General features: G+C 43.8%; 1 protein-coding gene and 1 long non-coding RNA gene across 2 annotated transcripts in view; one reads left to right on the forward strand and one right to left on the reverse strand.

The window, feature by feature from the left end:
- The window catches only part of FAM171A1 (family with sequence similarity 171 member A1), a 111276-nt gene that overhangs the window by 41315 nt on the left and 47378 nt on the right, over window positions 1-22583 (forward strand). The gene's annotated exons all lie outside the window — the stretch shown is intronic.
- Window positions 1629-22524, reverse strand: LOC142864358 (uncharacterized). The gene is made up of 3 exons (XR_012914901.1): window positions 22441-22524; window positions 11151-11210; window positions 1629-1808 (listed from the first exon to the last, which is right to left on the reverse strand). It is a non-coding gene; the product is annotated as an uncharacterized LOC142864358 (long non-coding RNA).

The raw sequence follows: 22583 nt of genomic DNA on the forward strand, positions 1-22583 counted from the left end.
GTGGACCGGCCACATGTGGCCCTCCAGATCCCCAAGTGTGGCCCCTAGACCAAATCCAAACGTCACAGAACAAATCCCTTTATTAAAAGATTTGTTCTGTAAAATTTGGATAAGGTCAAAAGACCACACTTAGGGATCCATAAGGCCACATGTGGCCCCAAGGCTATAAGTGCCCCACCCTCTAGAGACAACCTACCAGCCCCAAGTGGGGAATAAGTATTAGACATCTCCATGTGATGCAATGTTAGGTTATCTTTACCATGAGGCTTAGTGACAAGAGAAAATATTTATATGCTAAATTTAAGTCAAAAAATAAAAATGTACATGTGATAAAACCTTCTTGCTGCGTAAAGAAAAATTGCAAGAAACCCCCCCCCAAAAAAAAACCTGGGGGAAATATGCCCCCCAAACTTAGTGGCCTCTGGAAGGTGGACTTGTGTGTATGAGATTTTTTTTTTCTTTCTGCTTCTTTATACTTTTTCTACATTAACTTTCAGCCTTAGGTTGACGGTCACAGGGAAAAGGGTAAAAATCTTACCTCCCTCTAGGCTCCCCTTTGTCCCCAATGAACAGGACATCGCAGCCTCTTAAGGCCTGAGCTAGGGACCGGGGCCCCGGGTGAGTCGCAGGGCAGGGAGGCAGGGGCTGGCCAGTGTGATCGGGGTCACCGCAGCCTTCATCAGTGAGACTTCAGTGAACTGTTTTGGTGGAGAGGCATTTGTGAGACCCTTGTGGATAAATGTGCATTGCACAGGTGCCGAGTGTGTTAGAATAATGGGAAAAATGCGGTATTACAAGGCGGTTTCCCCGGGCACTACCCCAAGCAGCCTCTGCAGCAGAGAAGGAGCCCTTTCTGCTGCTGGTGACAACAGCTGACGTAGTGGACAAGGCCGGCCGTGTCCCTGCACAAACGTAAAGGTTCTGCACGTATCAGACCATGTAATTCACACAGTGCAACAGTTTTAAGTGTTACTGCTGGTCCCATTTCGCAGATGGAGAAACTGAGACAGATTAGCTATATTGTTCCATTCACAAAGCCAGTAGATGACAACAGCTCAGCTCATTCTGCCTTTCCATGCTAGAGGATGTAACCGATGGGGAAAAGTAGGCCAAGAGACAAGGGGAGTTTGGGGGGTCAGGGGAATGTTCTCCATCTGTGTTCATTGTGGTGGTAGTTATGTGAGTGTACACTTTTGTTCGAATTCACTTAACTATAGACTTAGGATGGACAGGCTTTCTTATGTACAAAATACACTTCCATAAAGTTGGCTAAAAAAAAAAACAAAAAGGCCCGAGAGTGACCTCTTTCCCTAATTCCAAGCTGGAGTCTGAGACCTTACCATTCCAAGATGGGGAAAGGCAAGGCTGAGCGAGAGCCTGCCCGCCCCTCCCAGGGGGACAGGGGAGAGACGTTGCCCAGACCGAGCTGGCCATAGTCCTCCCTGCAGCTGTGGCTTCGGGCCAGGCCTGGGTGGTGCCTCCAGCTGGGGGTTGTCCCTGTTCGTCTTCCTGGGCTCACAAGAGACGAGAGAGCATGATGCATACAGCAGGTGCTCCCTGACCTTTCACCTGGGCTCACCGGAATGTGGACCCTTTGGGGTCTCAGGGGTTGGGATGAAATGCCTCGATCTGCATAAGGAGGGGTGCTGGGGCCCTCAGACTCTTTCCCCAGAAATAACTCGACACGGAGAACTGGCTGCTGAGCTGAGCCGGTCGTGTTGGCCACGTGGACCCAGGGACCCGTCTCCCTGACGCGGTGAGCGTGAATCACACCCCAGACAAGTGACCGTCTTCCCCAGATTGCCAGCCTTAAACAAAACAAAGAGAGAAACAAAAACCACAAACATTAAAATCTGCAAGTGCCCAGGTCTACTGTGTTTAAAAAAAAAAACAAATATCATAGAAAACTGAAATCAGAGCACAAAAAGGCTAAGAGGTTGGCCAATCAAAATATATTAAAAAGTACAATATTAGCAAAAAAAAACCACAAATATTTGGTCAATCAGCTTACATGAGAGCTCTAAAATATGCCGGATGGATATATATTTTTTTTCTTCTTTTTTTGCTGATGGCATTACGGATCTCCGTGATGACAGTGGTGGCGTGCATTCGGGCCTCTGTTTCGATCACACTGTACGTGGCCTCCTGTTTTGCAGTCCTTTCCCAGCCGTAGGGTGGTGGCTTGTCCCTACCGTCTAGCGCGCGACCGCTGCGCGGCGTGCCACACTTCGCGTCCTGGCGTCCCGGCAGTTGGGAAGTGGCTTCTCTGCGTTCAATCAGGGGCGCTCGGTGTCAACAGGAGATACCTGGCAGGGAGACAGCAGACGGCAGGAAAGATAACGGGAGGAAAGGCCAGATCCTGTCGCTGGGTTGGGCGACTCTGGACAGAGCAAGGCCAGGAGTGATTCCTACCTGCACAGAGTGCGGGCTCAGGCGACAATCTGTTCTGTCCCGGCAGGGAACAAATCTTCCTTGCCAAGGAAGATGGAACCTGGCCTTTCTCTGATCACACACTCCTGCAGATCTTGAACCGGTTTTATTTTTTTCCAGATTGAGGATGACAGCGTCAATAGCAAATGGCATTATCCACCGTGCAGAGCTGTGTTTTCCTTCACCTGTGGAATGTTTGTGTATGCACCTCAATTTCCCTTTGGCTTGGGTTGTGCTTTAAAAATTTGGAAATCTGCAAAAACTCAAAAGTTACAATCTGCGCGTGCCCCGGGCTCTTGCATTTTTATTTAAAAAGCGGTCAGTCCCTTTATTATAAGAAAGTTGACTTGTTCAAGTGGCTTATACGTTTTCATCTTTTAATTCTCTCTAGGCTAACAGGGGGAAGGTTAAGTGTTAATCTTTGGCTCTGGACGCCAGAGTTAGGATAATGAGGAGAGAGAATTTCCAGGAACGGAAATTTTCGGTCAGGAAAAGGAAGGAGTTTCTAATACCCAGAGCTGTCCAGTCGTGAAACAGGCCGGCTGCCCGGGCTGCCCGGGCCAGGGGAGTGAGAGACATTTCACTGCCCCTCGTGGGGCTGGCGGGAAATCAGCGATTCTCCTGCTGCAGCAGCTGCTGGGTCCTGGGACAGACGACAGGCGAGGAGGTTGATACTGAAGAGTGCTTCAGTGTTTGCACGGAGGGGCCACGTGTTCTGATCCAGTGCCACTGGGCTCCACGTCTCTCTGGAGCTGGCCGCTGGACCGGCGCTCTGTTCCAGTCTTGCAGGCTGGGACGCAAACCCGTGATCTGGTTCCTTCATCAAGAACGCCTTGCTCAAAAGTTAGGAAATAAAAACGTGCTGAACTCAGTCCAGTAGATGATTTACACTCTGGTGCCAAACTTTAAAAAGGAGCAACGGTTTCATTTGCAGAAGCGCACTTCTGGGAGTGGCGGAGGGACAGGGGAGGGTCCCTGAGAAAGGGGAGCTCACATGTGCACCCCAAGCTGGCCCCGCCGGCTCTAACCAGAGCAAGCGCCACTGTCACTTAGCACAGCATTTTCCCTTCGAGAAAGGGCTCGAAGGCTAAAGAATATTGGTAGCCGCCCCACAGAGCGGCCGACTTCTGAATCAGCGAGGAGGCGGCAGTATGGCTTCGGGCTTGGAGTGACAGGTCAGAGCAAGCGTCACCTCCGTTTCTACCCTTGCTGCTTTGTCTGCAACGTGGAGCCTATTCTTCCTCCCATTCTTCTTTCGAGCAGGGGGCTTTTTATCTTCCTTTCTGGTGACCTCCTGATCCGATCCGATTTGAAATGCAGTGCCTGGGACTTGAATGAGAGGCCACTTTGATGTCATAGAGGTGCACTGGATTTAGAAGATGCCAGCTGGAGTCTCAGCTCTGCAGAGTCACGGCTGTGTGCGGTGGGCAGGTCGCTCAACCTCTCTGAGCTGACTTCCTTGTCTGTAAAAACGGGGCGAATCTCACATACCTCACCGCAAAAGTAAGCGATCAAGTGCAATGACATGTGAGTATGCCGTGTACGCTGTAAAGTGACTCGACACATGTGGGATGATGAAGTCGGTTTCCTGGGAGCATCAGGGCATCCCTTGGCCTGGCACTGTCCAGGCACCATTTTTTTCAGATGAGCTGTCGCCTGAGAAACAGCTATTATCCAAACCATATTGACTGCAAGCGAGAGAGAGGGTTGGAAGAAGGTCCCCCGCCACATGCCCGGGAAAGAAGAGAACAGAGGAGAGCTCTCCCTTGTTCCTTGGGCCTCTAGTGCTCTGTTCAAGGAGGAAAGCATGGAGTCCCCTTCTTTAGGGTCACAGCAACAACCACCTCCCTCTCCCCACTCCCAGCTGGGGCGGGGCAGGGTGCAGCTCGCTGGGGGGGAAAGAAACCAGTGCCCAGATTTGTCTAAGCCAGCGGTCCCCAACCTTTTTGGCACCAGGGACCATTGTCATGGAAGACAATCTTTCCATGGACTCAGGGGGAGGGGAGGATGGTTTTGGGGTAATTCAAGTGCATTACATGTATTGTGCATTTGATTTCTGTTATTATTACATTGTAATATGTAATGAAATAATCATACAGCTCACCGTAGGTGGCGGACCCCTGGTCTAAGCCACTCAGACAGGCATCTTAGACCCTATTTAAGGGGAATCCCAGGTTTCGTGGAGAGGAAGCCCTACTTACTATTCATTTTTAATGCCAGGAAGGAGATCAGATCTGTTTCAAGGAGGAAACACAAGCATTTGCACAGGACAGGCAAAGTCTACTTCATACAGATTGAATCCTTTTAACAAGCCACTCCTTGCTTTTGCAGCAAATGGATCAAAAATAATTCAAAAGGGGTTATGGGTTTAATCTTTTTTCCTACCTTGTCCTTCCACTCCAGGTCACTGAAATGTTAAATGCAAAAGCAGCCTTTTGCAAGGATAAGTGGAGAATATACCTGAGCTGACAGAAAGCTACCCGTGTGCTGTAATTGTGCTCATGAACATGCAAAAGCCTGCCCAGTCTCTGCGAACAGAAATGCTTAGGCTCTGAGTGTGAATTAAGAGGTCAATTATTGGGAAAAAAGGCAAGCACTGTGAATATGTATTTTTGGGGGGGGAATAGGGAGCAGACTGCAGGCTGGACTCTCAGGCTTGTGACTGTGTTAAGAGCAGGGCTAAGGCTCAGAACAGCAAGCGTGCATCCTGGCAGCCCTCCCTTCCTATGGCCCTCTGTCCCCTATGCCCCGTGCTGGCCTGGAACCTGCCCCTCCTGTAGGACTGTCCCTCCCCAATCCTCTGGAGGCTTCAGGCTTAAAACTTACGGATCTTTAGAAGAGAAGTCAGGCCATTTGGGGAGAGCTTTTCTGGCAGGATTACCAGGCTGGTCATAGCACTCTGCTCTCACCACTGGGGCCTCGCAGTGGGTCAGAAGACCAGACCAGTTTGCATCTCAGCTCTGCCATTGATAGGGCATTTTTAACCTCTTTTAGGTCACCCTTCCCCTTAAGTAAACCTAAGACATCACATGTTCTGCTGTGCCATGAGATTACTATTAAGATCAGATGAGAGAACCTGTGTGATGGTTATTGGAAACTGTAATGTCTCATGCATATGTAAGATGTTTTGTTTTTATTTGTCAATTTTTTTTCCTCTTACCCACCAAATGCCTCCTTCTCCAAACACATTCCCTTAATCCACCCCCACCCCCATGTGTGCATGGCAACGGAACCTGGAAATTGGCTATTCTTTTACATATTTGGTCTTTTAAGGCCAGAAAGAAAATTTTACCGTCAAATATCATTGGCTAGTTAATGACATTACTGTCATTTTACTCTCTTTTATTGTCGGGCTGATGAGTCCTACACCCAAAGACAACTCCCATTTGTTGCTCAACAACAAACCCCAGAGACTGGGCAAAGTTAAAGATCAGAGTTTAGAAATTAGACATAACTTTCATGTTCTTTTTTCCTCCTAATTGAAGATTCGCCCAATCATTAAGTGAAAATAATTTCATGATCCCTGAAAGTTTAAATATTAGCAGCAGTTACCTGTGGTTGTAATTAATCATTTGTTTTCCATGGCATAGAAAAGAAGTCGTAGAAAATGCAGATTTCCTTCAAGTGCTAAAGCAAACCTTTAGAAATTAGGTGTGATTAGATTCTGCACCTTCAAATATTTCATTTTCTTTGTGGATTCAAGTTCACATACTATTGAGTATCTCATCTTAAACTTGGGGAATCGTCGGCCAAGACTGCATACTGTGGTTTGCTTTGCGTAGCTTTTAAATCATGCGTTGTGAGCAAATGTTAAGCTCGTTGATTATTTCAGTAAATATGCACATTAGACAGTAAACTTGGTTTCTGCTTGCTCCTAATTTGAATCACATTCATGTTTAAGTTATGGGTGTCTATAATTTATTGCTTACAAATTACATAATAAGAAATTATCAAGAAAACTGACTGTTCAAAGTAAAAAGTGGGACCAGGTTTGCAACAAGGAATTAGCTGTTCATGTTAAGATTATATGTGTTTTTTTAAAGTTGAAAAATTAGCAGTTATCTGTGCAAATACTGATCAAAATAAACTTTGTCAAGATAACATGTCCGAGCTATTCTGTATCTTTAAAAACTTTCTGCTTGTAAAAACTAAATGTTAGTAGATGTTTGTCTATTTATATAAGACTTTCTCTTTAGAACCTCTTGCTGGCATTTATGAATTTTCACAATGAGGTAGCAGTTTTGCTTTCTGGCATTACAGTTTTTACCCTTCCTAAGTAAGTCCTGCATACTCTGATTGTATGCTTGGAAGTAGAGTATAATGTATCATGTTTGCATTGTGTGTGTAACAATCACTGATTTTGAAAGATCACAGTGTGACTATGGACAGCATGAGAATGACAAAATTGTGTCATGTTTTCTAACAATTAAAAGTTTTCATTTCCTCACAATGCCTCCATGCTCCTAAATAAGCACCAAGAATTTATTGGTCAGTTGATTGGAAAGGAAACATCACAGTGTTAGAAGAACATATTCGTGTTTTTGTGGTGGTAGAATTGTTGTCTTGGGGTCTTCCTCAAATCGCTTTGTACTTTAATATGAAATGTTCGCTGTTTAATCTGATGTATGGCCCATGAGCTTGGCCTGTCGGCACCCCATCTGTGTCATGTCAGGGTTGTGGATTCGGCCCCCATATGGCTTGTGTATATGGCATCCAGTGGCACCGTGCTAGCAAGTGGGCATTTGTAGGGTTTATGCTGATTCACAGCTTCCTAGAAAACAAGTCAAAGTATTTTCCGTCTTGAGGGTGGGCTGGTGGTATGGTCCTTACACTCATGGTGGAAGCAGGAAGTCAGGTCACCCAACAGAGAGCATTTTGACAACGCACAGGATCTAAGTTAATATCCACACACGTGAACTGTGTGTGATGACCCAAATCCTTGGAGAGGGTCCCAGTCTCACTCTAGAATTACTGAGTGTTTTTGAAAGGTCTTGTAGCATATTAGAAAGCCTTGCTCTAGGAAGCTTCTTCTGGAAGGAGTGTCAGCTGTGATGGATGTCAGCTGAATTTAGTTCCAGTGTGACGGTGGATAGGGCCTAGTGGAGCAGAACAATCTGGAAGTAACTGCTGATTCTCCGGGTGCAGATTGTTATATGAGATGCAGTTTTCTTTCGCTGCCCTTCTTAAGATTTTTCACCCTAAATCCAATGATCTTGACAGTCAATTTAAAAAAGAACATCCCATCCCAGAAAAGCTAAATAAATGACTCTCCATCGCCTGATATTGATGGCAGAATTATTTAAACATTTTTTTCCTCTGCACAACGTAAATATTTTTATGTGAATTTTTCAAAGGAGAACCAAAGAAGTACTGTGCCTGTCCTAGCCTCAGCGAAACCCCCAAATTCAAATCTATAACTTAAAATCTTCTGCATCACGTTATTCAAATAAATGCATTGCTGAGTGTGCATTTATTTGAATGCACACTCAGATAGGGACCTGCCCCTGCAAGAAATGTGTAGTCAAGCTGCATATGGAAAAGTTCAAGTTTACTCTTCCTCCTGTTTCTTCCCCCACCTTCATGTCCAAGCACAGAGGCACAAGTGAGCTTCTCTCTGAGCCCAGTGGTGGTCTTCAACTGTAATCCTCTGACTCTCCCATTGTCCCACAGGGCCCATCTGTTGCAGCTCATTGTGTGCACCATATGTAAGAATAATCCTTTTCTACTCAGAAATCGTCAAGGCTCCTTTGCCATCAAAAGCCTGAAATGTTTCATTCACTGCCGGGACACGAATATGTCTTCCATAGAGTCCGGAAGGTAACTTAGAGGTTCAGGTCCCATGCTGTTTTCTGCTGTGCTTCCCTGACAGGACATTTTCTCCTCTCGTTTCTTAAATATCTGCTGTGATCTAGAACGGACTGTTTATTCTTGCAACCTAAACTTGCAGAAAACTCTTCCTCATGGCAAGTGTAAACATGACTACTTCGGTCCCAGTACTCTGTCCACGGTGTATCCTCACCTACTGTTCTAAAATATAGATTTTATTATTATTCAGGTGTGGCGAGGTCAACAGATCAGGAGACAGTTGCCATGGAAACGATAGTTCATTGTACTCACAGTTCCAAGAGGAGGGGGGAGGGGCATGCCACACCAGGCAGGGCTACTTGGGGCAGCGCCAGGCTTGATCAGGAGGTGGAGGGAGGGAGGGAAGATGTGGGTGGGCAAGAGCTTTTATTGTGGTTTTCTCAGAAGGAGTGGGAGAGGCAGGGCAGACAGGCTAGGCAGGTTTAGGATTGGCTGATTTGATTGGGGCTGTCCCTTCCCTGTTTGCTTGGTATCTTATCTGATCCTGGGGTGATCGGGATGGGGGAATGGTGGCCTGGAATGCACAAGTCCCTAAAGGAGGCTAGGGACAGTTGGGCTCTGAACTTGTGGGTTACATATCAAAATCACACTCACTGGTGAGTAGCAGACAGTCTCTAGGCATTAGCTGGCCCTGCGAGGGGCAGTGTCCAGGCTCAGCGAAGCTCCAAGATCTCAAAGCATCAAAAGGACAGAATAAAAAGACACAATCAGTACACCTGCTCACCCTGCCAGCCCCATCTCAGTGATGAGCTAGCCTGTGTAACCTTAAACAAAAACCTCAAGTTCCTCATCTGCAAAGTAGTTAAAGATTATAGTGCATCCAAGAGCTGACTGTTTTTTCCTTTGGGGACAATGCTTCTCTGACACCTCCTGTAACTTTTTCACCATTCCCGCATTCCTTGCGTTGGCTCCAGTGGGAAGGTTCTCCATCAGCCCTGGGAACTGGCCCCACGTGCCTGTGGCGTGGGCAGCGCATTTTCCACTTGGCTCGTGGCCAGGAGGGCAGGTCAGTGGGCGCCCTGGGACATCCCTTTCATCTCTTCCATATGTGTACTCTTCTGCCGATGTTCGTTTTCTTAACTCCTTAGACATATGGGCTCTTTTAGGGACATCATCATTGGCCCTACAACTCTCATAACTTTTGAGGTCTTGGGCTAAGCCAAAAAGATTATTCAATGTAGAGTATCTGTGACCCATTTGACAGGTGACATTGAATAGTGCCTTTGTGAGGGAGAACTAAACATACCATCGATCTCCAAGTAAGACAAAATATGGCAGACTTCCTGTGCTGCCACTTGGAAAACTAGACTTCCATTTTATGTTGCAGAACTGTTAACTGAAGTGGCAATGAAAGGGTGTGTGGAATTCTTATTTTTCAAGGCAAGAGGAAAATAAAGCTCTTTTATTGACATCACTGCCAAGGCATGAGCTATAAAAGGTTAAAAGGCGAAAGGTTAATCATTTGGCGCAAACTAAGAACCATTCTACACACTCAAGCTGTGTGGAAGATATTATATGTGTTAGTGTTCACTATCGAAAAAAAAAATCACCAGAGACAGTACTTTGCTGTTCAGAATTGGCAGGTTTTCCCCCCCCATAGATGAGGCAGGAAATTTCAATTGTGTTGTGAAAAGTTTTAAATTTCTTAGAAAACTCTATAAATTGGAGTTTATAAATATTGGTGTTAATCGGGACAGGGTAAGGTTTTGTAACTGGTAGGAGTGAGAGCATAGTTTGCAGTGCTGTCTCATGAATACAGAATTTATTGAAACAGATTTAAAAAGCAGAAATGGTATTTCACTAAACAAATGTACATTTATTTTTGAATGTTAAATGAATAGCAACTGGCTCCCTAATTAGCATATCATTTTAATCCTACTCTTCAGTTACTGGGTGGGATGACCTAAATGTGGCTTTGCAACTCTCTTGTGGGAACTAAGGGAACTAAAATGATCAGTGTTTTAAAAAACAAACAAAACATCCACTAACGCTCGGAGTAGGAAACCCTCAGAATCTGCTTCTAGGAAGTCTGGACCTTTGTGGAACATTCTAGAACAACACGTTAAACTAGGGAAGCAAAGTGGCTGAGAGGTAGGAGAAAGTGTGGTGTGGGGAGTTGGGAATGGTTAGAATTTGCCAAGGAAAACGGGCAACCTTAGCCATCCCTCACAGAGGGTTATTTCAGAATTTGAAAATCAGGCAGAGCACAGTGGCTCACGCCTGTAATCCTAGCTCTCTGGGAGGCCGAGGCGGGCGGATTGCTCAAGGTCAGGAGTTCGAAACCAGCCTGAGCAAGAGCGAGACCCCGTCTCTACTATAAATAGAAAGAAATTAATTGGCCAACTAACATATATATATAGAAAAAAATTAGCCGGGCATGGTGGCACATGCCTGTAGTCCTAGCTACTCGGGAGGCTGAGGCAGGAGGATCACTTGAGCCAAGGAGTTTGAGGTTGCTCTGAGCTAGGCTGACACCATGGCACTCACTCTAGCCTGGGCAACAAAGTGAGACTCTGTCTCAAAAAAAAAAAAAAAAAAAAGAATTTGAAAATCTACTTCATAAACCAAATGGCATTACCTAAAACTCATGACTATGTTGTGTCTGTTTTTTTCTGACTTCCATGTTCCTTTCTCTACTATTTTCCTGCCTCCATGCCTTCACAATTCCTGGAGTTCCTGGGGTTCGCTAGTGACCCAAGAACTAGGAAGGGTTTGCTGTTCTGCCCTACTTGGAAGCTAGTAAGCTAGCCTGTCTCTACCTGCTTCTATCAAACTAAAAGCTAGAATTAGTTTGATAAAAGCTGGTAGAGACACGATACTTCTGGGTCAGAGACGAAGGACTGTTTATTACTCACAGCAGCAGTCATTGTAGCCAGAGGGTCAGCATTCTTGCTGCAGTTCCCTGGCCCCATTTCCTGTAGGGACAAAACACAGAGAAGGTCAAATGACACCTGTGCACGCAGTGGGCTGCTTTACAGGAGAGAGACCCCGAGCTCCAGAAACCCAAAGGTTTTCTGATGAGCAGTTAGCATGCCCACCCTTTGCTATCTACCTTGCATGGCTGTTCACTAAACATCCTTGAAGAGAGAGCCCCAAACAGAGGGCAACAGTCAGTACCTTGCTCCACAAGGGGTGCAGAAGTACAAGAGACCCAGGGAGAGTTCTCATGCCAATGGCACCCGCTTCTTCTTATTTCTGGGAATTGTCAGTAGTGGGTCTGAGAGAGAAAGAAGAATCTTCCAGATGTGGTCAGCTCCTTGCACGAACCTTTTCAGGAGGTCTTTTGTAAGTGTCCTTAGTAATCCTTTAAGTGTCAAAATGTTAGGAAACACTAAGCTAATTATATTAATAAAAATGGCTAACAGTAGTTTGCACCTGTTATATCACTCTCTTTCCGTGAGATGATTATGGGCAGGGGCATCACCCTCAATTTTTACAGATGAGAAAACCTCTGCTTAAGAGCATTAACCTGGAATTGGCAGAAACAACACTCAGAGCACAGGTTGTCGGAGTCCAGAGCCCCTCGCTCTGCATAGCAAACTGTCTTTCCTTTTTTAGTTTGCTTTCATTGAGGAGCTCTGGAATTGGGGAGGAGGGGTTCACAGTTTTGCGTCACCAGATAAAGTTAGTGGCATGCCTGCAAGTAGACAAGATCAGGAACACCTGTGTGCTAGGAGATGCCTTGCAGAGTTACCTCCGGTCAGCCCTCCAACAAATCCCAGGATGATTTCAAGATACTCGGTGTCCCCATTTTAGGGTCAAAGAGATGGCAGCTCAAGGAGGCTGTCAACTTGCCCAGGACCACAGAGCTGATCAAAGAGCTGAGCCAGCCCTGGACTATGTGGCCGTAACATGTGCACTCAGTTTACATTCCCCAGTGGTCCCAACGTTCATAATATAAGACCTAAAAGTGCCCTAAAATATTTCAACTTCATCTGAAATAGAAAAGAAAATTTTAATAATAGCTCATCATCGGCTTGTTAAATAACCTCTGTTTCTTTGCAAAGATAAGCCCCTCTGTGCGATTTAATCACTGCATCGACCAAACCTGAGCTGCTCCAGTGGCTTTTATCTTGTTTCGTAATACCCGTGCCACCAAGCGTCACATATTCTTGGGCCATTTGCAATCTCTCAGCAAGCCCTTTCAGCTCGCCTTTTTTTGGTTCATTTTTTTTTTTAAATTCCAAAAGCAATTAATGAGTCAGTTTCCTCACTACTGCATCCCACTTAGCGCTTTCTAACTGGGCTCTTCCCAGAGAGAAACGACTTGCTAAAAAAAAAAAAACATCATCATCTTCATCATCCTCTCAAAGCTTCTTTTTTCAAGCTATTAGAAATGTCATGTAATTTTGCTCTTGTCCTAGACAGAAAAACTGTTCTAAATGCGTATGCGCAGATATAGATAGATCTGGAAGCACACACACAGAATTTTTTCCCCCGCCGAGTTGCCTTGGCAACCATCCCACTAGCATCTTCCAGCAGATCTTTGAAGCTCGGCTAAGGTGTGTACACTAATTTCACAGATGTGCTTAATGTTGGTCATTAACTTAGCGGTTTCCAGATTCTTCCAAACGCTCATCAGGGGACTTGGTGCCTTTGTGAAAATTTTAAAACACCCACAAAACAGAAGCATTTTAGCGTGGTTTACTGTGGGGATTTCCTTACAAAAATACTTGTAGGTCTTGGATCACCGCAATGTTGCATCATCTAATTGTCTTATTCAACAGGGCAGGGTACTGTGTGAAGCTTAGTCAACCCATTTAGTATTTATATTCCCATGTTGTAGTCATTATATACTGTACCAGATGTGAGAAAAATGAGGATATTGTGAGGTTTGTGTATATGCATTGATTTTTTTTATGGAAAAATAATCTTAAAAGATGGAACCACAGCTTTATTTTGGTGTTGCTAGTGTTTTAATGGAAATAGTTATTGAATACCAAAATGGTGATTCGTATTTCTTTTGAACAGTCACATTCTTTTATTTTAAATTGGCTTGAATTTTTTGGAGAAGTTTCCCCCAAGATAAGTAATCATATTTTCGTATTCTACTTTTAATGCTATGTCTAAGTGATTCCTGAAACCACATAAAGAAGATTGGGCTTATGTCAATTTAGTTTGCTGTCAAATGTCTATCTGATGAGATAATTTTTTTAGATGAGACCATAGGAACATTCTGGCACGAATTTTGCTTGTGAACACTTGGTTGTATATGTAAATTATACAGTGAAAGCAGGTATGTCTAGCAATAGTTTTGAGACTATCTTGGAATGTTTACCTAAATAACTCCTTGGTTAGTTGCAAGAAAGTAGCCACTTTATGGTTTCTTTTCTAGCATAATGTGCATATGGAACCAGACCCATAAAACCTCATTTTGTATCAGGTACAATAACAGAGAATGGAATTCTGCTGTTTCATGTACTAGTACATGTACAGACTTCATAGAAATCTCAGCCAAAAAGTTGTAGGAGATTGTTGGTACTTGAGTATTAATTGTTGGTATTTGAGTATTACGTGTTCAGTTTCCATTATAGATTGTTTAAAGTGAGGAAGAGGAGGCTTAACCATCACTTGAAAAAAGTAAGAAGTCAATATATGTCTCTTCTATCATTTCTTTAATTGCTGTAGTTACATGAGTGTTTGTTGTTGTGTATTTCAACATTCTTGGCAACTTGGTGTGATGTTGGCTAGAAAGTATTGTTGATGGGATGATCCTCAGTTTGATCCTCATATAAAATTTTCATGATGGAAGGGAAGGAGCAAGGAACCTATAGATTGATTGGCCAGACATACCGTACGAGCCCTGCCAAGATAGTTTATGTGTTAGAGGGACAGAGGGATCAGGAGGTTGAGGTAAGAGACTGTGTGTTGTCATGACAGCAAAGGAAAGCAAGCATCAGGACAATTTCTCTTCTGACACTCATTTAATTCATGCGGTACCCATCTGACCTGTCAAGACCATGATGGCACAAAAAGCTCTAAGCTTTTTGTTCTCCAAAGGGTGGGCAACCCATAGGAGCAGCCCACGGAAATTTCACCCATGGGCTGCCTGTTGCCATCTCTTCTCTTTCTGGTCTAAACTGAAGCTGTAGCTGTTGAATCTACCACGCATCTGTCTTTTCATGAGGTTCAGAGTATGAGTCAGTTGCCCGAGACTGTAGAACACAGGAAAAAACACAGAATGGTATTCTCAGTTCAAGCAAGCTTACTGCTTACGTGCCTCTGCAGTCAGTAGACATTCAGTGGATGTCTAGAGATCATGATCCTCCGCTGAAAATGAAGGAATGCATTTAAAAGGAGAACCCCACATAGGTGGGAATGCTGTATCAGAAGTTGTAACCGCAGGTTGCTAGGCAGGTTTAGGCCAGCTCTTGGTACAAAAGATGTTTACAGGGGGAGACCAAATGTCCAGCAAACTGGTCTCTCTGAAGTGTGCCTGTATGGTCCTTCCTCTTATGCAGACAGGACGGAAGTCTTGGTCTTTGCAGAACATCTAGTTGAATATTGCTTTTAGGGTTAAACACACACAGGATTGCCAAACAATATAGTGCAGCTGGAAATTGGATGTAAGGGAATCCTGAGACATGCAAGTTGTACCAGATTTTTATTGCCTTGTATTATATATTATATTAATAAATAATACGTTAAAATAACTATTATGTTTTGAAATATATTAAATAGTCAATTGTATGACATATAATATAATACCTTATATAATATATGATGTAGGTCTTTTAAAATACATATATGTCATTTTCTTGGAGGACATGACTTAATAAATTTTAAGGAAAAAATAAGATTGAACAGTATAAGGTGCATGTATGTGCCTTATGTGAGACTGGAGAAAAATATTAAATATGAAATGTCTGCTTTTGTGTCAAAAGTGTAATTAAATATCTCTCAAAGAAGAAGCATTGCAATTAATCAAAGGATGCGCCTAAACTGTCAACACAGTTTTGCCCTCTTCACCGTAGCTTGTTTATGCCAGCAATGAAGAAACCTGGAGAGTGAGTGGCAATGAAAGTCAGAAAGGCATTTTCCACAGTTTGTTGAGAATTGAGTAGTTTTCCTTGCAAGGAGCGGTCCAAAGCCTGGAAGAAGTGGTAGGCAGTTGGTGCAAGGTCTGGTGAATACGGTGCACGACAGAGAGTTTCCAAGTCCAGCTCTGTGCTTTGAGCAGCGTTGTTTGTGCGACATGCGGTTGAGCGTTGTCTTGCAAGAGGATTGTCCTGTGTCTGTTGACCAGTCTCAGCTGTTTAATCACAAGCATCCTCATCATTTCATCCAATTGGCTGCAGTAGGACATCCGCTGTCATTGAGTGATCAGGTTTCATGAAACTGTAGTGGATAATTCCAGCGCTGGACACCAGACAGACACCATTAGCTTTTTTGGATGAATATTCGGTCTTGGACAGTGTTTCAGCACTTCATCTTTATCCAACCATTGTGCCAAAGGCTTGTGATTGTCAAAAAAAATCCATTTTTCATCACATGTAACAATACAGAAATTGTTCACCTTCATGTTGAGACAACAAAGAAGGGCAAGCTTTGAGAAGGTGTCTCTTCTGATGCTCGTTTAATTCATGCATAACCCATCTATCCAACTTCTTTACCTTGCCCATTTGTTTCAAATGGCCCAGTATTGTTGGAATAGTAACATCCAACCTTGCTGCTAATTCACACGTAGGTTGAGATGGATTCACTTCCACTACACCTTTCAGATCATCATCTACTGTGGGCTCAGGTTGCCCACGTGGCTAATTTAAAATTAAAATCACCAGAATAGAACTTCTCAAACCATCAATGTACTGTGCATTCATTTGCCACACCCTTCCCAAACATTTGGGTGATATTTTGAGCTGTGTGTGCTGCATTGGTTCCAAGACAGAACTCATACTTTAAAATAACACAAATTTTTTATTTATCCATGGTTTCACAAAAATTGCTCTAAAAAGAATTTGAAAGATAATCGCAAGCCAAAACGTGTGTTTGCAAGACTGAGGATGTACCTTCGCAATAAAAATAAAACGAGAAGGCTGGGCACAATGGCTCACACCTGTAATCCTAGCACTCTGGGAGACCAAGGCTGGAGGATTGCTTGAACTGAGGAGTTCAAGACCAGCCTGAGCAAGACTGTGACCCTGCCTCTACTAAAAATAGAAAAATTAGCTGGGCATTATGGTGTGCACCTATAGTCCCAGCTACTCAGGAGGCTGAGGCAAGAGGATTGCTTGAGCCCAGAAGTTTTGAAGTTTTGCAGTAAGCTACAGTGATGCCAATGCACTCTACCTGGGGTGACAGAGTAAGACTCTGTCTCAAAAAATAAATAAGTAAATAAACAAACAAACAAATAATAAAAATAAAACAAGAAGTGTCAATGTAAAATGTCAGAAATGTCAACTGTCAAACTTAGTACTTAGAGAAATCAGACATTTCACACTTAATAACCTAATAGCACGTGACAAAATGCATCCTAATTTCATCAGATTACAAAGTTAAACCTTTATGTTTATAAAGGAAGTAAGATAAATGGACAGAAAGCTGCCCCTTGGCACATTAAGTGTCCTAGAACAGGCTATTTAATAAAAACATGGAAATTCTGTCCATGTGCTAATATCATAAAATCATAGCACCAAGTAACACGGGGCAGAATCTCTTAGAGCAAAGGTCTAGTGACATTTTAAAAATACCCTCTCATTTGGAAAACGTTTTTAAGTGATCAGGTATAATCTTTTATTGTCTTATTTAAGAGATGAAAGGCCATTGTAACTCCCCTAAATTGGGGGAGTTAAATATAGCTAATCATAGTGCTGGTGGCTAAGTGGGGTGATGTCCTTTTCAGCGGCTGTCCCTAGCGTGCCGGAGCTTGGGGCCACTTGGGGTGACCGCCTTTGCTGGGTCTGCTTGGCAGAAATAAGACTTTCTTCCTGCTGGGGCCCCAGTGGCCAACCCAGAAAATACTGGGTTCCCAACTACTAGGGTGAGTTGCCTTGGAAACCAACAGCTCTAAAAACCAAAAAGAAAGAAAAAATTAAAATCCCAGAACAAAGGCCAGTTTTAGGAAATGTAAAAGGGAACAAAAAGCAGTCCCAGGGAGCCAAAAAACATCATAGAAACAAACAAACCAAAAAAAAAAAAAAAAGAAAAGAAAAGAAAGAAGGGAAATCGAGTCCACAAATTTCACTTTCCCTTTTAAGATCAAGCCAGAGTTTGTGAGAGTAGATGTGAGAACTGAGAAGTGTAGAATGTTCAAAAAGCAGGCGCAAGTTGTTCTCTCTCAGTGAGAACCACAAGGGACTCAGTGTTCTGGAATATTCTGTGTTAGCCTGTTTTGGAGTTTGGATGAGAAGTCATAAAATCAATGCATCCCATCATTTGCAGAAAAATAAGTAAAGATACGCATTATTATTTGATGACAAAAGGGGAAGGGAAACAAGATATACTTTATATTCATACTTGCTTAGCCTTTCCGTGTTTTCAGGCAGTTTTGTCGAACACTGACCGGTGGAATCTTCTGTCTGCCTGTGAACTGTCCACCATCATTCCCTCCTCCTGTCCCCACCACGATGTTTGCTCTTCACTTGCCACTTAGAGGTGGCTTCTCCCAAGCCAACAATTTGAAACAGGCTTGTTGCATTTAGTTCTAAATTGGTGGCATTTGGGAAGGAAATGACTGAAAGATAATGCTAGACTCCAAAGGAGATGTTTGGTGTTCTACCCACAGAGCAGATGCTCTTTGTACTACTTCGTTTGTGCCCGCAGAGCCACAGCCTCGTGTGTGCCAAGAGCAGAGGGAGCTCTGAATCACGGCGCAGGGAGAGTTCCTGGGTGCTTGTTTCTTCCTTCTTGGCTCTGCCGCTGGCCGATGAAAATCCAAGAAGGCTCTAGAGGCGACATCTGCATTCCTGATGGCGAAGTGGCCCACTGGGTTAAGAGTGCAGTTTCCAGGAGGCCACATAGCTGTGCCAGGATGACACAAAACCCGAGGGGGACGAAGAGCTCTGCCCACTTTAGCTGGCTTAATGGGACATTTATTCAAGCTTGGGGTTGCTCACGAAAGTTCTGGAAGGCCGAGGCTCGCAGCTGGAACCATGGTGGAGCCACGTGGTGTGACTGTTCCAGGGACACCCCTGCTGCCCCAAAACCAGATGCCTCAAAGCTCAGACCTCCTCCAGGTCAAGGGACTGGTCTCCACCGTACACCCCCACGGTCTGCCTGCCATGCGACAGATGGAAGTAGAAGAGGAAGAGGGGCAGAGTCCGTGTGCAGGGAGAGCTTTGGGGGAGCGAAGGGCTGGCCATTCACTCAGGAGCAGTTTCCTGAACCGGCCTCACCTAGGACTTGTATGGAATAGGAATTAGCCACCTGAAAGGGGACTTGGAGAAAAGCGTTTCCTTCAAAGAGGAGCAGCAACAGCAGGAAGGAGGTGCCAGGGCAGTGCGTGGAGCCAGGTGGCACCGGTGGGATTGGGGACCAGGGTGCCTGGCATGGACGCTGCCCCTCAGCAGTGGCACCTTTTTCTTCAAAGGACCCAAAAGACCCAGTTGAGGCTTCGCAGGCCATATGGCCTCTGTGACAGCTCCTGAACGCCACCTTTGCAATGCACACCCAGCCCATAGACAGCGTGCAAGTGACTGGGTGTGGCTGTGTCCTAATACAACTTTATTTAGGGGCAGTGAAATGGAATTCCAGGTAATTTTCAGGGACTGCACAAAAGCAGGCAGCAGGCCCCATTCGGCCTAAGGGCTGGGCTGCAGTTGCCACCACTGGTACATGGCTCCACTGGTACAAAAGGCTCCAGGGAGAGGTCAGCTGAGTGTCTTATTAATAGATAGCTCCCTCTGGCTTCAGTGGGATTTCGGAGCTCAGGTCCAAAGAAGGTGACAGTTTTTGTGAAAAGACCAAGTGGCAGTTCAGGTGATGGGTGGTGAAGACATGACAATAGGGAAGTGTTAACAAGGATGCAGAGGAAAGGGCTGCTCTGAGATGTGGAGTTTGGAATGAAAATGAGCAGAACTTGGTGGAGGATGTGCAGGGGTGGGAGTGAAACCATCACGTGCCAGTTTCGGATTATACGGTATTTAGGGCCCCCAACTCAACCACCAGCAAAGAGACATGGTGCATCTTCACGCACATTTGGGTCTAGGACCCATTAGGGGTCTTCCTGTAAATGAGAGTAGCGTTAGTAACTAGTGTTTCACCTAGTCATAAGATCACTCCCCTGGTTGTCGTTTAGTGGGAATAGTTTTGTTTGCTGTTGAAGGGAGCTTCTCATTTGAAGTGTTATTCTATAAAAATGACACCCCCATGCTCTGTAAGAATCACCTAACCATATTGACATTTTGTTCTACCTCATCACACCAAACAAAGGAACTAAGTAATCTCTTGCAAAGTATGTTGCAGACTATAAACTAGGCTTCCCATATTAGAAGAAACTCAAGTGGTAGAATCTAAGACGTTGATTAGAGTGGAGCTCCCTCTTTCTCCGTTGATTTGTAAATCTTTTTTTCCAAATATCAGCAGCTTTTGCCTTCTCAGCAAACCGTGACGAGAGAACAGAAATGTTATAATCCCAATTGTTGGTAAATGTTACATTACCATAAAATTACATAATCATCGATGAAGAATTTCTGCTATGTGAATGTTAATGAAAGCTGGGGTAATTTATGTTATAATTCAGCCTACTACTTGTGGATGAGGAAGACCAAGTTAAATAAGAAAATGTGTGTGTGAACAGAAGAAAACTATAGGTCAGTGTCTCTGGTGAACATAAATGCAAAAATCCTCAATAAAATACTAGCAAAGCAAATTCAACAACACATTAAAATGATTATCCATCATGATCAAGTAAGACTCATCCCAGGTATGCAAGGATGGTTCAACTTACACAAACCAATCAGTGTGATGCATCATATCAACAAAACAAAGGACAAAAACCATATGATCATTTCAACTGATGCTAAAAAAGCATTATAAAATCCAACATCCCTTCATGTTAAAAATTCTCCCAAAACTGGATATAGAAGGAACTTATGCAATAAAAGCCACATGTGGCAGACCCACAGCGAGTATCATACTGAATAGGGAAAAACTAAAAGCCTTTCCTCTAAGACAGGCATCCTCAATCTATGGCCCGCGGTCCACATGCAGGCCACCTAGCACATTTATCCAGCCCTCCAGGTGTTTTTGCCACTGCTGCCTGTCCTGCTTAGCAGCCGACTTGTCCCGGGCCCACAGTGCGCACTCTCCAACGGTCTGAGGGACAGTGAACTGGCCCTCTGTTTAAAAAATTTGAGGACCCCTGCACTAAGAGATAGAACAAGACAAGATGCCCCCTTTCACCATTGTTATTCAACATAATACTGGAAGTTCTAGCTAGAGCAGTCAGACAAGAGAAATAAACAAAGGGCATCCAAATATTGGAAAGGAAGAAGTCACATTATCCTTGTTTGTAAATGATATGGTCTTGTATGTAGAGAAACCTAAAGACTCCACACAAAAAAACAACTGCTAGAACTGATAAACAAATTCAGTGAAGCTACAAAATCAACATACAAAAATCAGTAGCATTTCTATATGCCAACAGTGGAAAATCTGAAAAAGAAATCAGAAACAACCCCATTTACAGTAGCTCCAAATAAAATAAAATACCTAGGAATAAACATAACCAAAGATGTGAAAGATCTCTATCATGAAAACTATAAAACACTGAAAGATGAAAGAAAGTGAGAAGGGCACAAAAAAATGAAAAGATATTCCATGCTTATGGATTAGAAGAATCAACATTGTTAAAATGTCCACGCTACCCAAAGCAATCTACAGGTTCAATGCAATCCCCTTCGAAATATCAATGATATTTTTCACAGAAATAGAAAAAATAATCATAAGATTTATACAGAGCCACAAAATACCCAGAATAGCCAAAACCGTCCTGAGCAAAAAGAACAGAACTGGAGGAAATGATCTTCCAAGCACAGAAAGACAAATCTCGCATGTTCTCACTCCTATATGGGAGCTAAATATTAAAACCAATTGATCTCATGGAGACAGAGAATAAAATGATGGCTACCAGAGGCTGGGAAGGGTAGAAGGAGCAGGGTGGGTAAAGTGGGAATGGTTAATGGATGCAGAAATAGAGTTAGATACAAGGAATAATATTTCATAGAACAACAAAGTGACTATAATCAATAATAACACTACTTTAAAATAACTAAAAGAGTGGAATTGGAATGTTTCTAACACAAAGAAATGATAAATGCCTGAGGTGATGGATACCCCAATTACCCGGATTTCACTGATTCACATTGTATGCCTGTATCAAAACATCACAGGTGTCCTATAAAGAGATACAACTATTATGTACCCATAGTAATTAAAAAAAAAATATATATATATATATATAAAATGTGTGTGGGGTATGTCCTACAGGTCTGCATTCAAATATCACATCCTTGATTTTCATGATGTTGGTTTATCCCTTGTTTGCTACTAGTTTCCTCCTCCTATGGTTTGGAAGTAGCCAAGTTTACTTTTTGTAGGATGAATTTTTTTTCTTTCTAAAAGGTTTTGGGAGACTTGTTAGGTGCAATCTATAGTTCCACAGTCTGGGATTGTTTAGCTGTTCTCTGTGGTCATCTCAAGAAATTTATTAAATCAGCACGTGAAAAAAATGGGTGAGAAAATGACTAACTGAAATCTGTGATATTGAAAAGGCTGCTTTAAGTATATAATAGTTGAAATAGGGAAATAGTTGGCAAGTTACCACGGTGGAGGTTCTCAACCCAAACCCCGGTGTAGGACAGAACTTTGGATATGAAGGTATTAATACTCCCAGAGAGGGCTGTCTGGCCCTTCTTGTGTGACACTTTTCTCCCCTCTGACTCGTTTCTCTGAGCTCCTCTCCTGGCACTCTTGAACCCCAACGCAGAACGCTTGCATCATGATCGGAAAAATCTCGGGGCAGTAGCTCTAGTTGGTGCTTACTCTGCTGCCAGGCATATTATGCTAAATGTTCCCACCTGTATGTTGAGATGTGCATTGTTGTCATTCCCAGTTTACAGATGGGAACACTGAGGCCTGGAGAGAGGATGAACAATCGCCCACCCCACTCTGGGGGTCCTCCCTTTAAAGATACATAGCTCTCACCGATTTTCACTCTTATCTCCTCGATGGCCAGCGGCAGGGTCCCGAGTGACTTCTGTCCAAGTGTGCCAGTATGTCGCACACGGCTGCAACTCCCTGGGCCTGCCGGTCCCCTCTGCTGCAGCGCGGACCCTGTTGGACGAGTG

The sequence above is a fragment of the Microcebus murinus genome, chromosome 25 (assembly GCF_040939455.1).
Source record: "Microcebus murinus isolate Inina chromosome 25, M.murinus_Inina_mat1.0, whole genome shotgun sequence".
NCBI classification, from domain to species: domain Eukaryota; kingdom Metazoa; phylum Chordata; class Mammalia; order Primates; family Cheirogaleidae; genus Microcebus; species Microcebus murinus.